General features: G+C 41.3%; 1 protein-coding gene across 5 annotated transcripts in view; it reads left to right on the top strand.

The window, feature by feature from the left end:
- MBNL3 (muscleblind like splicing regulator 3) overlaps window positions 1-16,131 on the top strand; it is a 119,963-nt gene that overhangs the window by 51,313 nt on the left and 52,519 nt on the right. The gene's annotated exons all lie outside the window — the stretch shown is intronic.

The raw sequence follows: 16,131 nt of genomic DNA on the forward strand, positions 1-16,131 counted from the left end.
AAAATTTCTCTATCCAGGAGGAGATTGATGGCAATTTAAAATTTCTCAAAGTATATTTTGTACCTTTAACTTAAATGTAGTGCTACAAAATTAGCTTCATTTCATTTCATTCCTGAAGAGCTGATTGACCATTTTCAGATCTGTGAGTACATTTTGTAAGGAAAATCCTGTTGCCAAGGTCAGCAACCTTAAATGACGTGTATTAGAGTAAAAACAAAATATGAGGGCAAATGAGGTATCATATAGAATAAGACAGATATGATGGCAGAACAAGAAAATGCCCTGATTTTCATGTTTTATTCATAGTTATCGCTAAATTAAGGGTAAAGATGTACAAATTAAAGCATAGAAGCAAAAAACTGGTAATGGATTCCTGGTTTAATTAATCAGATTTGCTTTGATGCATTCATGTTTTTCTTTTCTTTTTTGCAAAATACATCTAAATGAATTAAGCTTAACAAGAACCTTTTTAATTTCTTGATATTGTTTTACCCTCATCATGACCAATTTTATCTCATTAACATTTTTATTTATGGCTGCATTAGCTAATAGAGATGTATTTCTTCATGTGATAGCTTGCTCAGAAAACATCGTCTTGAGTGATATATTACTTAAGCAGTTATTTATACTTATTTCACTTACTAGTCTTTAATGTGGACCATCCTAGAGCAAGGATGGAAACTTGTTCTGCCAATAAAGATAGATTTTTACCATTAAAAACCTCTGAATTGCTCTATTTGCAGCAGATATTATGATGAAAGGACTTATATTTTCACTTCATACATCTACAGTTGTTTTATCTGCAGAAACAGTTATCTGATGTATGATACATACATCGTGCATCTACAGTTGTCTTATCTGCAGTTACTTTGTGCAGTAGTTAAACTGACTTCCATAGTACTGGGCGATACCTTGAACTGCAAAAGAGCACTGGACAAATTGCAGGCAGAAGAGGCCTCTTTCATTCAGTCCATGGAGGGTCTTCCACTGCACTAGACACTTTGCATATGCTGCTTCAAGAGATGTGGGGTACGATCCCAGATCTACCATGTTTGACCTTGGTCCACTTCACCTCACAAACCTTGAGTGACTTCACTTTTTTTTTTTTATTGACAGGCAGAGTGGACAGTGAGAGAGAGACAGAGAGAAAGGTCTTCCTTTTGCCGTTGGTTCACCCTCCAATGGCCGCCGCGGTAGGCGCGCTGCGGCCGGCGCACTGCGCTGATCCGATGGCAGGAGCCAGGGGCTTATCCTGGTCTCCCATGGGGTGCAGGGCCCAAGGACTTTGGACCATCCTCCACTGCACTCCCTGGCCACAGCAGAGAGCTGGCCTGGAAGAGGGGCAACCGGGACAGGATCGGTGCCCCGACCGGGACTAGAACCCGGTGTGCCGGCGCCGCAAGGCGGAGGATTAGCCTAGTGAGCCGCGGCGCCGGCCGAGTGACTTCACTTCTAACAGCTGAGTAATACCTTCTCTACCTAACTTCTGTGGAGTTACCAATGATATAACACAAACGAAAAACCATGTATCACCTCTAACATGAGTTAAATGAAAGGTCACTTTCTTACTAGTAACTCTTTGTTTCAGAAGTTCTTCAAAAAGGTTCTATTTAGTTAGGGTTTATTATTTAAAACTATAAAAAGGTTTTATTTAGTTAGGGTTGTATTATTTAAAGTACAAACTCATGTTCCAAATGGATGTGCCCAAATCCAACTGTCATAAGTGTGATATAAGTTCTTCAAATTAAGTATCACTGTTTTTATGGCTTATCCTCTCATATAGAGTTCCATGCAGGGTTTGTAAATTCTGTCTTTTCTGGAATCATAGAATGTAGAAAGAAATGTGTAAGATTCCTAATCGTTTATATACTTCAGGTCGGTGCTCCTGTATAACGCCAAAAGAGTGCCATAAATTTAACACTGAAGAAAAGTAACATGGAAAGTGATTGTATATAAAATGCATACTGCATTCCACTCTAAGGCTTAGAAAATGCTTAATTCAGAGACTAAATAGATAATGGGTGATGAATATTAATAAGCCACTTAATTATTTAAATAAGCTATCTACTCACTATCTACTGTTTTTAAAATAATTTGTACAGTATGTTAATATCTTGATAACCAGTTACACAAAATAAAGATGCTTTCCATAATCCTTAGATTCTCAAATTTTAATGAAAAGCTTTATATTTCAAATATACAAAGCCTTTCAAACAATTATTTAATTTGCCATTTATATAGCACATTCATCAGAGTTCCAGGTTTGTACAAAGCTTTGTAGTCATATTTTATATTATTTCTTTTCCATGATATGCATGAAAGCTATGCTAAGTTGAAGGCAATTGACCTGTGTCGATTGTACTCCTGTCAGAATCTACAATACAAAAATAACATACCTCACTGCTAACTGCAGCATTTGCTACCCCTCTTGAATTTGGATAATTGAAACATTGTCGAAATTCATCTGTGCTTATTTCGAATCATTTGATGAGTTTTCGGCTACAGCTTTTTTTTTATGGTTTGTTTGTTTTGTTTTGTAACAATTCCATTAGTGCTAGCTACTCTACTAGATAATGGTTCTTTGCCTTAATAATGGGTCTAATAGATAAAGTGTCATACTCAGCTCGTAAGTGGAGGGCAGGCTGATTGTGCTGAAGTGCTGTGCCCAGCATTACATGAATGTTGAGTGTTCAGGGATGAGGATTATACCGTCTTTAGACAGAAGTCTAGCCAGTGCATCTATAGGTTAATTTCCAGCTACATAGATGACTCTCATGCCATGTTGGTTTGTACCTGGGTTTGACTCAGTTGTGTTGTCTGCTTGGCAAAATTTAGATTCAAAAGTTCTCTTCAACATATTGCCTCAAGTATTCCATGCTGATTTCTTGATATTATGGGTTGCATTGACCTAGGTTGGTATTTTTAGTGAACAATCATTGAACTTACCAAAGGATAACCTTTTTAAAGCTAAGTCAATCTTTGTGATTGTTCTCATAGCCAAGTTATTCCGCTTTGATGGTATCATGAGGTCTTGAATCTTCCACTCCATACTTGAAGCAGTCATCCGTTATTCAGGAAGGATCTAAATGTTGTCTTCATCTCCTTGTGACTGAACAGCAGCCATCACATCTGACAACCCTGCTCACCGCTTTAGGTAGTTTTATAACAAGAGTTTGCTGATAAAGGCATAGCAGCAGGCATAATCAGAGGATGGTCCCATCAACCCATGTGCATCCCTAAAAGATGGGAACTGGTTGAGGAATGTACTTGTAACAACCCCATGCTGTGTCTTCAAGTACCACATATGATCACAAGTATGATAACATTTGGACAAGTGAAACCTATTTTATAGGCATAGAGATATTAATTTATTCTTGCGGGTCAAAATGGCCCACATTACCAGTATATTCTGTCCTAACATTACAGTCATAGCAGTTTTTAGTAGTTTAAATGTTCCTTTTTTTGACTGAATATTTGGTCATCCCTGTTTGCTAAGGGAAAGTGTACCAGAAACTGGACTCCTAGCAACAAAATCCCAAGGGTCACTGTATCATGCAATACTCCGCACCATTTCTAAGCTCTGTCAGGGAGTCCGCCTGCACTATAGGGACACATAGGCAGTGCCTGTCTTTCTGAACACTAAAAAAAAAGTTTCACTACGGGCTCCCTATCTTCTATTACACTGACCTTGAAAAGGGAGTATGTTTGACTGGTAAAAGTCAGTGCCATTTTGGATATTTCAAAAACCTCTTCTGAAAGAAAACTGGAATTCCAGTTAGTACTCAAATGTAGATTGAAAGCTGAACCTCACTTTTAAATTTTTGCATTTTGAAATTATTTTAAAATTCCAGAAAAGTTACAAAATTATTACAAGGCATTTCTGTAAAGCCTTCACACACATTGCCTTAATGTCTACAGCTAACATAGCATACAACCCAGTTATCAAAATCAGGGCATCAACGCTGCTATAAGACTCTTCACTAGAGACCTTATTCACATTGCACCAATTTTCTCCATCATGTCCATCTTCTCTTCAAGGATCCAACCCGGAATGCCTCATTCCATTTACTCCTCATGTCTCCTTAGTGTCTTCCCATCTCTGACAGTTTCTCAGCCTTTCCTTTGCTGCCATGAGACTGTGAGTCTTTGGATGAGTACTGCTCAACTTTTCTGTAGAATGCGTCTGACTTTGTGTTGGTCAAATATTTTCTCGTGATTAGACGTATAACCTGTATTTTTTGGGGGGCAAGAGAATCACAGAAAATGTGTGCGCCCACATTTATATTTGAGGCTATGTGATGTTATTCCTCATTATTGTAACCTTAATCACCTGGTTAGGGTGGCACCTGCTGCGTTTCTCCTCTATAAAATGACTTGCTTTCCTGTTGTAAAAATTGATAAATATCTCCCCTATTACTTCACCATCCCCTACAATATGCTGTTGCTTGTAAGGGGAATCCCCAAATGTCAGACGTTAAAAGGCAAACAAGTCCATCTTAGAAATATGAGCGATGCACTTCTATAATCACAGTCAAGTAAAAAGGGAAATGGAGGTAAATGAACCAACAGCATGACAGAGAAAACAACAGCGCCAGACCACCAGAAAGAGAGGACGCTGGTGAGTGGGAAGCCCCAGAAGTGGTGTGACATGCGTGTCCTTGTCATACGCTTTGCCTACAGAGTGGCCTCTGTGCTAACATTGGTGCCCCCGCCTACCTTTAATGTATGATCTTTATGCTTCCGTTCTCAAAATAAATAACATTTCTCCTTTGTTGAGTTCAGTATCTTCATGAGGGAAACAAAAATGCAAAAGAAGTCTTAAGAAGCATACACAAGATAATCAAATATAAATGAAATGTAAATGTCAGCTCCCCTCCCCAGTAGCACAGTTAACATTTGTACTTTTTCCTCCTCTTTCTTATGCAGGCACCACACAGAGCATGTCTTACCTGCTGCTTCTTGGCAGACCACACTTCCTCACTCATTGCCTTCCCTGCTCTGGGACAGCCATCCTCCCCTCTGCATTTATCCTTCCCATCAGCTTCATGTTCTGCCCATTTCCACTCATTTCTGACCTTTGAACAATATAATAGTTATTATAGTAATTTCTCCGATCAGAAAATATGTTAAAGATGTATTTATTTATTTGAAAGGTGGGGTGAGAGAAAGAAAGAGAGAGAGAGATCAATCTTCCATTGTTGGTTCACTTCCCAAATGGCCACAACAGCCTAGGCTGAGCCTGGATGAAGCCAGGTGCCAAGAACTCATTCCGAGTGCCGGTGTTGGGTAAAGCTGCTGCCTGTGATGCCGGCATCCCCTATGGGTGCTAGTTCACCTCCTGCTTGCTCCACTTGCAATTGAGCTCCCTGCTAATGGCCTGAGAAAAGCAGTGGAGGATGGCCCAAGTGTTTGGGCCCCTGCACCCACATGAGAGACCCAAAAGAAACTCCTGGCTCCTGTCTTTAGCCTGTCCCAGCCCCAGCTGTTGTGGCCATTTAGGGAGTGAACCCATGGATGGAAGATCTGTCCCTCCCTCTAACTCTGACTTTCAAATAAATAAATAAATAAATAAATAAATATTTTTTAATTAAAAAAGAACTCCACCCAGGTCTCTGACATGGATGTAGGGGACCAAGTACTTGAGCCATCTTCTGCTGCCTTCCCAGGCACATTTACAGAGAACTGGATCAGAAGTGGAGCAGCCAGGACTAGAAATTGTACTCTGTTATAGGATGCTGGCAACAGCTTAACCTGCTGAACCACATCGACAGCTTATCAGAGAATTTTATTTTTTTTCTCGAAAACTGGAATATACAAAGATGTTCTTAGAACCCAAACTGTAATTACACTATCTATCAAAACTCTTTAAATGTCAGTGTACATCCTTCCACATTGGTGTATAGCCTTCCAAAGTTTTTTTTTTCCAACTGTTTCTTTTTTTAAAAAAGATTTACTCAATTATTTGAAAGGCAGTGTTACAGAGAAGAAGAGGTAGAGAGAGAGAGACAGAAGTCTTCTATCTGCCTGTTTACTCCCTAGATGGCCACAATGGCCAGAGCTAGACCAATCCGAAGGCAGGATCCAGGAGCTTTTTCTGAGTCCCCCATGTGGGTGCAGAGGCCCAAGGACTTGGGCCATCTTCCACTGTTTTCCCAGGCCATAGCAGAGAGCTGGATCAGAAGTGGAGCAGCCAGGTCTTGAACCAGTGCCCATATGGGATGCCGGCACTGCAGGCAGCCACAGCACCAGCCTTGCAACTCTTTCTTAAAAGGAAGCTGTGATCTGTTCCCATGGAATACTAAAGGCTGCTCCTACTCATGAAGGAGTAATGGTTTAGAAACATCCACAACTTCGAGGCTGGCACTTTGGCATAGCAGGTGAAGCTGCCACCTGCAATGTCCACATCCCATTTAAGTGGCTGCTCCACTTCCGATCCAGCTCCTTATTAATATGCCTGGGAAAACAGTGGCACATGGCCCAAGTCCTTGGGCCCCTGCATCCAAGTGGGAGACCCAAAAGAAGCTCCTGGCTTCAGACCAGCCCAGCTCTGGCCATTTATGGGAGTGATCCAGTGAGCGGAAGATCTCTCTCTGCCTCTCTGTGTGTGACTCTGCCTTTCAAGTAAGTAAAGAAATCTTAAAACAAACATTCCCAACCTCAAAAGATACATTTTTTGCAATCCGTGTTCATCCGTCAGGAAGGATGTCTCTGAAGACTGTGATAAGGATGAGAACCTTCCGGTGTCCTGGCTGCCCTCCCCGTGCAGGAGCCTTCGTGCACTGGCTCTGATCCACGCTGTGCAGAGCGCCTCTGCCGGCCCCGCACAGCGCGCTCCCAATGGGACAGCAGCGGACCCCTCCAGGCCAGGAGGGAAAACGTGACGCCCGGCTTCTGTCTCGCCCTGGCCAGAGGCCAGAGCGCCTTCACCTTCTGCCCGGCTCCTTTTGAAAGCCTCGTTTGCATTTTCTTTCCCAAATGCGTTCCTGGTAATCACAGAGATGCATTCCTTGCACTCGGAGGAAAGCAACATCATGGTTAGAAAGGAAGTGCGACGTTCAGTCTAATTTTTGCAGATTAGAACCTGGAGAGGAAGTTGAGAACTGAACTGGAGCTGAACATAAGGAGTCCTGCTGTATCCCAAACTCCTTCCTCCCCCCTCGCCCAGGGTCTGGATCTCATTCATTCCTGCAGCAGACGGGTCCTGCGCACCTGTTGTGTGCCAGGCATCGTGCTAGGTTCTGGCTGTGGACTAGCAGCACGCCCCGCCCCACGGAGCAGACGTTCCAGCCTGGGAGTGGGGCAGAGGTAGGCACGGGAAGAAGTAAATGTTCCGGGCAGTGACATATTGTAAGGTGCCAAGGAAAAGGGAGCGGGGAAAGGCGCAGGGAATGGCAGGGCTGCTGTGGCGGACTAAATGGTCAGGAAGGCCATTCTCTAGGGAGGTGATATTTGAGTAGAGGTATACAGGAGGTGAGGGAGGGAGTTACGGGGATTTTCTGACAACACTACAGGCAAAGAAGCAACAGCAAAGACCCTGAAGCATGAGTGGGCCTGATGTGTTAGAAGAACCTCAAGGTCAAGCTCACTAGTGGGGCTGCAGAAGGATGAAGAGAGAAACCAGAGGTGATGAAGTCAAAGAGATAATAGGTTGGGAGAGTATTGTAGGGCTCTGTGTATTAAGCTAAAGACTTTGGATTCTATTCTAAGAGCTGGAAAGATTGATACAGGAAATAAGGTGACGCTAAGGGCTTTATAACTTTTAAATAAGAAAGTAATTTCCTTTGAAACAAATACCTCCTGGTTGTATGTCATTGCAGACCCAATGGAGCCCAATACCCAACCATCCCTTAGTATCTCATCCTTAAGACTTGTATCTCAACTCCAATTTATATCTCAGCAGCGGGAGGTTATCAATAGGGAAATGTCATGTTATGGAAGAGTTAGCAGATTTGGGTGTCTCCAAGGAATCTCTTAACCACCCCTGAGGAAAGTGGCCCCCATTCATTTTGTCACTGATTGATGCTTGTGCTGTGTCCACCCAAAATAATGGACCATGCTAGCCCAGCTCGTCAGGGTTGTTTTGCACAAAGATCAAGATCGATGATGTATGTGGACCTGATTTCATTGTTGGGGTCCACAGTTTCAGTTGCCATGGCCAGTTGGTAGCACAATGTGCTTATGTGACCAGGACCCAACAGAGCCTCATAACTTGAGACTTGAACTGGACTTCCCTGGGCAGAAACATTTCATACATACCCCGCTAGGAAAAGAGTTCCATGAATGGCACTGGATGAGGAAGGAGGCCTGTGCTTGCCTGCTTCTCTGCCTTACCTCATATCTTTGTTCCCTGCTGCTTTTGCTCTGTGTCCTTTGCTGTAATAACTCTTACCTGTGACTGTTAAGTTTCTGTTGAGTCTGTAAGTCCTGACAACCACTAAGGCTTTTCCATATGTGAAAATGTTTCACACATTATTTACTTGTGATTTTTAAAAACTTTTTACTTGCCTTTTTATGAGATTTTTTTGTTTTGGTTCAGCTTCTTTTTTAAAAATTTAGTTTTTGAATGTGTAACATATTTTTATAATTCAAACATTTTGCAAAACAACTAGTCATCAATTGATGAACAATCAAAATATGGTGCATGCATACAATAGAATATTCCTCAGTCATAAAAGGACCAAAGTTCTTTTTTTAAAAAAAAAAAAGATTGATTGATTGATTTGAAAGGCAGAGTTACCAGAGTGGGGGGGAGACAGAAAGAGATCTTCCATCTGCTGGTTCACTCCCCAAATGGCTACAATGGCCAGAGATGAACCAGGTTGAAGCCAGGAACCAGGACTTTCTTCAAGGTCTCCCACGTGGGTGCAGGGGCTTTAAGTACTTGGGCTAACTTCTGCTGCTATCCCAGGCTATTAGCAGGGAGCTGGATTGGAAGTGGATTAGCTAGGACTCGAATCAGCACCCAAATGGGATGGAGACGCTGCAGGCAAAGTTTTAACCTTCTACACCACAGTGCCGGCCCCGAAACCAAAGTTCTAATACATTAGATAATATGAGTGACTCTCACTAATATTATGCTAAGTAAAAGAAGCTAGATACAAAAGGTCACATATGCTGTGATTCTGTTTTTTCAAGGTTTATTTTTTTTACATGACAAAATGGGATTTATTTTATGATTCAGTTTGTTTCATGATTCAATATTTTCAAACCAATTGAAACAATCTAGCATATTGACACACTAAGGAAAATCATACAATCATATTGGTTGATAAAGAAAAACTATTTGATAAAATCCAGTGTTTATTCATAATAAAAACTCTTGATACCCTGAAAATATTTTTTTTATTTTTCAAGGGTTATTTTATTTATTTGAAAGAGTGACAGAGAGAGAGACAGAGATTTCTCTATCCACTGGTTCACTTCCTAAATGGACATACTAGTTGTGGTTGGGCTAGGTTGAATCCAGGAACCAGAAACTCCATCTAGGTCTCCCATGTGGGCGGCGGAGGCCTTATTACTTCAGACATCATCTGATACCTTTCAAAGTGCATTATCAGGGAGCTGAATTGGAAGTAGAGCAGCTGGGGCTCAAACCAGAACTCCAATATGTGATGCCTGTGTCACAAACAGCAGCTTAACTGCTGCACCACAACACTGGCCTCTAGGGCATATTTATTTATTTTAAGGAGGGGAAAAAGAGGATCCAGGAACTGCACCCAGGTTTCCCAGGTGCACTTGGGCCATTGCTGCTTTCCCAGGCACATTAGCAGGGAGTTGGATTGGGAGTGGAGCAGCAAGGTCTTGAACTGGCACCCATATGTGTGACCATATGGGATGCCAGTGTCACAGATGGCAGCTTAGCCTGCTGCATCACAGTGCTGGCCCCTGTGTGATTCCAATTATTTGAAATACTTTGAAGTGAGAAATACATAGACGCAGAAGGAGGGTTGATAGTTGTCAGAGGCTTGTATGAATGGATGAGTGAGGGAATAGTGTAACATGACTACCAATAGATATGAGATTTCTTCTTGGGATAATAAAGATATCCTGGTATAAGATAGAGGTTGTTATAGAACTTTGTGGGTATATGAAAAGGGTGAATGTTATTATATGTGAATTATAGCTCAAGAAAAATGTTTCTTAAAAAAACATAAAAGGCAGGCTGGTGTTGTGGTACAGTGGGTTAAGCCGCCTGTGACTCTGGCATCCCATGTGAGTCCTGGTTGGAGTGCCGGCTGCTCCACTTCTGATCCAGCTCCCTGCTAATGTGCCTGGGAAAGCAGCGGAAGATGGCCTCAGTGCTTGGGTCCCTGCCATCCACATGGAAGACCCTGTTGGAGATCCAGGCTCCTGACTTCAGCCTGGTCCAGCTTCAGCTGTTGTGGCCATTTTGGGGAATGAACTAGCAGATAGAAGATCTCTCTCTCTCTCTCTCTCTCTCTCTCTGCATCTTTTTCTTTCACCCTGTCTTTCAAATAAATAGTCTTTAAAATAAAAAGTATAAAAAGATATTACTGAAATGTTTCTCACTTTTCATTTCCCCAGTCAACCAATTGACCTCCCAATGGGTATGTTTAGTTTTCCCTTTCCCATACATACTTTTTGTATATATATATACTAGTAAGTCCATACCTATTCTCCCAGTTTTTACACAAATAGTAGCATAGTGTTCTTATTTCTATTTATTTTCACTTAAAAATATTAAGTCAAAAGATGGGAAAAGCTATATTGTGCTGACACTAATCAAAAGAGAACCAAAGGTGCAATATTTATATTAAAGATGAAAGAATTGTACATGAACACTGTGTTCTAGTTAGTAAATCTGTTCCTTGTAGACATAGTAAGTGTACATCTATTTATACTAAGGTTGAATAAATAAATGAATAGAGAGTGGATAATGAGAGCCTGGTCAGAGAAAAAAGTCCAAGATAAGAGGCAGACTAGGATGAACAGAGTGGAATCAGCAGTATGTATACAGATAGATACAAAAGTAGATACAGACATCTGTGTATACAGTGGTTAGTATTCATGCTTTGTGTTTCACCACTCCACCATTGGGAGCAATGACACTCCAATAGCAATGAGCACACCTAGGGCCTACATCTAATGCCATTCTCAAAAAAAAAAGAAAAAGAAAAAGAAAAAGAAAAAGAACCTGGCCTCCTTTTTTTGGAGGCTGCCTTTGAGTTGAAGTACTGAAACTACAAGATGGGCCTGTAGTGCCTTTGGGTGCCAGAAAGTAAAGTGTTTGAAAGAGGGTGCAGGAGAAGTCCTATTAATAAATCTAGAACAGGGGCCAGCACTATGGTATAGTAAGCTAAGCCTCTACTTGTGGTGCTGGCATCCCCTATGGGCACCGGTTGATGTCCCAGTTGCTCCTTTTCTGATCCAACTCCCTACTTATGGCCTGGGAAAGCAGTGGAATAAATGTGGAACAAATGAAGGAAACCCAAAGTCACCCTTGGACAAACACCATGGTGATAACGGCTGCTGGCAAGATCCATTGATGTATGCTAAGACTAGTGGGTAAAAGTTGGAGGAGAAACAGGATGTTATTGCCTCAGAGTATCTCTGCCAGAATATTTACCAATTGAAGAGGAAAAACAGTCACAGTACAGTGGAGAAACTCAGCCGATGTCCTAGTAAGCTAGGTGTTAAGTTTAACATCATTACTGATATGCTGTCTCATCACCCTGCACCCTCTGATACGATGTCTTTCTATGGCTCTCTGGCCCAAAATGCATCATCTTGGATCTAGTCAGGGGGAAAGCCTTTGAGAAGGTCGAAGGGCATGGGAGGCATTCTGGAGAAAAACTGAGCAGCACCCATTGAAAGTGGCATGGTCTCATGAAAGACAAGGAAAGACTGAGGAGACGAAGGAGACTCCACAAGTGAATGCTCTGGGGGAGCCTGCGCCGGGGCCTGGGACAGAAAAAGGACATGATGGTGAAAATTGGTGAAGTTTCAGTCAACTCCCTAGTTGAGAGTCTTGTAACCAGTGTTAATGTCCTGGTTTTGCTGATGTGTGTTTTTAAACAGTGGTGGAACCTGAGTGAATGGTATACCGGGACTCCAGGTACTATTTTGGCTATTTTTCTGCAAGTCCAAAATTATTTCAAAATAAAACATTCAAAAAGATTAGCTTCTTAAGTCTTTTTTTTTGGGGGGGGGGGACAGGAAGAGTGGACAGTGAGAGAGAGAGACAGAGAGAAAGGTCTTCCTTTACCATTGGTTCAGCCTCCAATGGCCGCTGCGGCCGGCACACTGTGCTGATCTGAAGCCAGGAGCCAGGTGCTTCTCCTGGTCTCCCATGCGGGTGCAGGGCTCAAGCACTTGGGCCATCCTCCACTGCCCTCCAGGGCCACAGCAGAGAGCTGGCCTGGAAGAGGGGCAACCGGGACAGAATCTGGAGCCCTGACCGGGACTAAAACCCGGTGTGCCGGCGCCGCAGGCGGAGGATTAGCCTAGTGAGCCGTGGCGCCAGCCAGCCGCATATATCTCCTGTCATTTGAGGTTCAGAAATTCAGTCAGGATTTTGTTTTGTATCCCTTTTCTATCTTTTCTGTAAAATAACTTTGGGTGTGGTAAGGAGAAAGGTCTGAAATCCAGGCATTAGCTGACGCTAAAACTGAGCCCCCAAAAGCTGGATGAATCAAATAATGAAATAGTTTTGAAACCACTCATATCCTAAGTAGCTCTTTACAGACCTATCTAATCAAGGCATTTTTGCTTTGGAAGAGAGACTTCTACCACTTACAGATGAGAAAACTGAACACTGAGTGAGAGTCACTTATCCAAGATTACATACACAATTATCAAAACAGTCTGATGACGCCAGTGATCTTTCCAATCATTTCCATCATTTTCCCTATAGAGAAGAAAATGGAGAAAACATCAACGGACTATTGTTTTGCTAAACCAAAACTTCTGACTCTTGACATGATCATACTGTCCCAAATAGCATTGGCATGTCCTGCCTGTGAAGGTATGTGGTTATTTGGGGGTTTTTTTGTTGTTGTTGTTGTTTTGTTTTTTTTTAAGCAGTTATTTTTATTTGTTTGAAAGGCAGAGTTAAAGAGACATGGAGAGACACAAAGAGAGAGAGAGAGATCTTCCATCTGCTGCTTCACTCCCCAAATGGCTGCAACGGCCAGAGCTGGGCCAGGCTGAATCCAGGAGCCAGAAGCTTCTTCCAGGTCTCCCATGCAGGTGCAGGGGCCCAAGCAGTTGGGCCATCTTCTACTGCTTTCCCAAGCACATTAGTGGAGAGCTGGATCGGAAGTAGAGCAGCCGGGACACTAACTGGCACCCATATGAGATGTCAGTGTTGCAGGTGGTATATTTACCAGCTACACCACAGTGCTGGTCCCTCAATTTTTTTCTACTTAAGAGTGCAGCATGAGAGGGAAGCCAACTATATTCTTTTCCTAACTCCTCCCTCTTTTACTGTTTCATGATAATTTATTTAGATTAAGATTTTAACATTCATATTTAGTTCATTGACAGTCATTTGGACAATTAGTTTTGAAATGGAGGAGAAAAAGAAACTGGTTTTTTTTTTATTTCTAAACAGTTATCTAACTTTTTGATACTAAATGTTGTTTAATCAGTTAAGTGTCAGGAAATAGTTGTTTCTGCTTCTTTGTCCATTTTTCTCCTCAAACACTATATTGCTGAGTTAGCCAGGCAGAATCGGAGGTTATAACTGTGGCTGTGAATCACATACATTGTCATTGCATACAATTCTTCGATGACTGGTTCTGTCACTTACTCATCAGTACAGTGGCTAGCCAGCTAGTTAGATACTTGTCACTGATCAGCTGAAAATATTGCCATAGCAGCTTCATAATTGGTCAGGTTTAAAAAAAAAAACAATAATTTGAAATCTGACCCAACTTATTTAAAATATATTGTTTTATGAAATTATAGCTCAAGGTTATTTTTCTCTCCATTCCACAACCCAGTTGCAATTGGACATCTGGTGAGCAGACTCAGAATAGGGTTAGGGATGTTTTCTCTGACCACAGTTTGAAGATACCATTAAGACTGACCCTTGTGGCCGGTGCTGTGGCTTAGAAGGTTAAGCCTCTTTCTGCAGTGCCAGCATCCCACATGGTCACTGCTTCCTGTCCTGGCTGCTTTACTTCTAATCCAGCTCCCCACTAATGTGCCTGGGAAAAGCAGCAGAAGCTGGCCCAAGATGGTCCCTGCATCCACATGGGAGACCCAGATGAAGCTCCTGGCTCCTGACTTTGGCCTGACCCAGCCACAGCCTTTGCTGGGAGATCTCTGTGTCTCCCTGTGTATCTCTGTCTTTCAAATGAATAAATAAATAAATAAATCTTTTTTAAAAAACTAAAAAGACTAACCCTTTAGCATGGAACAGCATTAAATAGGAGAGATTTGAGAACTGTCTATTGTATGTCAACTCTTGTTTGGAAGAAACTCTTATATATTAGGAAATATATACCTGATTATACTTGGCCATTAATTAATTCTCTTCCTATAGCACAGCTGTATGAAGTCATTACAAATAGTGTTTTATACCAGAGTTTTTATGAAGTGTGAATAAAAAGTGCTTCTGTACTTCTGGAAATTGGAATTAAATTTTCAAAGAACATGACTTTGTTCCTAGAACATCATTCACTTACTGCTCTACTTGCCTTTAAAAATGAGCTTTCTGCTTGTATAACACCTGAGGTGACCTTACTGCCTCAGTGTGTCGCTTGATCCTTGATGTATACAGTTATATATTCCAGAAGAGTCTTAGCCATCTGCTCTTTTCTCATTATCTGTAAATAATCTTTTCATTTTCTTCTGTTTCATCCACTATGTAATCTGTTTCTTAAATTTGTGGTTTTGTTATTGCTGCTGTCTAATACAGATTTGCCATCCTGCTTGGATTGTCAATGCTTTTATTTCTTTGCCTTCCATTCTCACCCCAGGATTGTGTTTTGCTGCTGCTATATGTAATTGAAAGTTTTGCTTGTGCTTTTTGCTGTGCTTCTTGATATTGTTTTTCTGAAAGTCAGTAAACGATTCCACTTCTTCATCAACACTGTATTTTCTAAATGTTCTCCCAGATTTGAGCTTAACTATGCTGTCTTTAAAAAAAAAAAAAGTAAACTATTTTTCAGTATCTTGTTTATGATGAGTTTGTATAGTATTGCTTGATGTCATGCTAATCTGTTGGTTTGTAGATAGATATGGCTACAAGATCCATCAGTTAAAAACTGTTAGGCAGCTGTAACTTGGTTAGGGGCATTTAAATTTATATGCCTTAAATTGGACTTCTCCTCTATCATAAATGAGCTTTTTTTCTGTCAAAACTCAAATTTTTATTTACATACTGGAAGCTGGTAGAAAAATTATTTTTTTTTCACCCACCTATAATCTTAAAGATAGATAGTGGACACTGCAGTTTCTGCATTGTGAAAAGCATTCATAAGTGGGAAACTATAGGATCCACAGTAAACATATTAAACTGTGGTAACTATTACAGATTCCTCAAGCCACAGCATATCTTATGTTCGTCATGACTTGCTAGCTAATTGCATACAAGTAATGTTCTAATTTCTCTCTTTAATATGCACAAGGGCATACATAAAACCTTTTCTTCAGTGACTTTAAACTCTACTCATCATTTATTTGCTTCTAAATACATTGTGCTACCACTATCTCTAGTTGCAATTGCTTGTCAGAAAGTAAATTCTTGTAAGATTACATTGTTTGAACACCACATTGTCACATTGTTTTAAAAGCTTTATGCATTCTTCTGTTTGTGAAAGATAGCAGCACTGAAATAACAATTTGAGAATTTTTGCTATCTCCATGAATTCTGCTTTTTTGTTTTAAACATTTGACACATTTTCCTAGGTATCCCAGAAATTGTTTTCTGTTGTTAAGGTTTATGCTTACCATTTAAAAAAGATTTATTTATTTATTTGAAGTTAGAGTTACAGAGAGAGGGAAAGAAAGACAGATCTTCCATCCACCGATTCACTCCTTAGATGACTAGAACAGCTGGCTCCAGGCTGGACTGAAGCCAGGAGCCTGGAGCCCCATCCAGGTCTCCTACCTCGGTGGTGGGGACTCAAACACTTGGGCCATCTTCCTCTGCTTTTCCCAAGC

The sequence above is a fragment of the Lepus europaeus genome, chromosome X (assembly GCF_033115175.1).
Source record: "Lepus europaeus isolate LE1 chromosome X, mLepTim1.pri, whole genome shotgun sequence".
NCBI classification, from domain to species: Eukaryota; Metazoa; Chordata; class Mammalia; order Lagomorpha; family Leporidae; genus Lepus; species Lepus europaeus.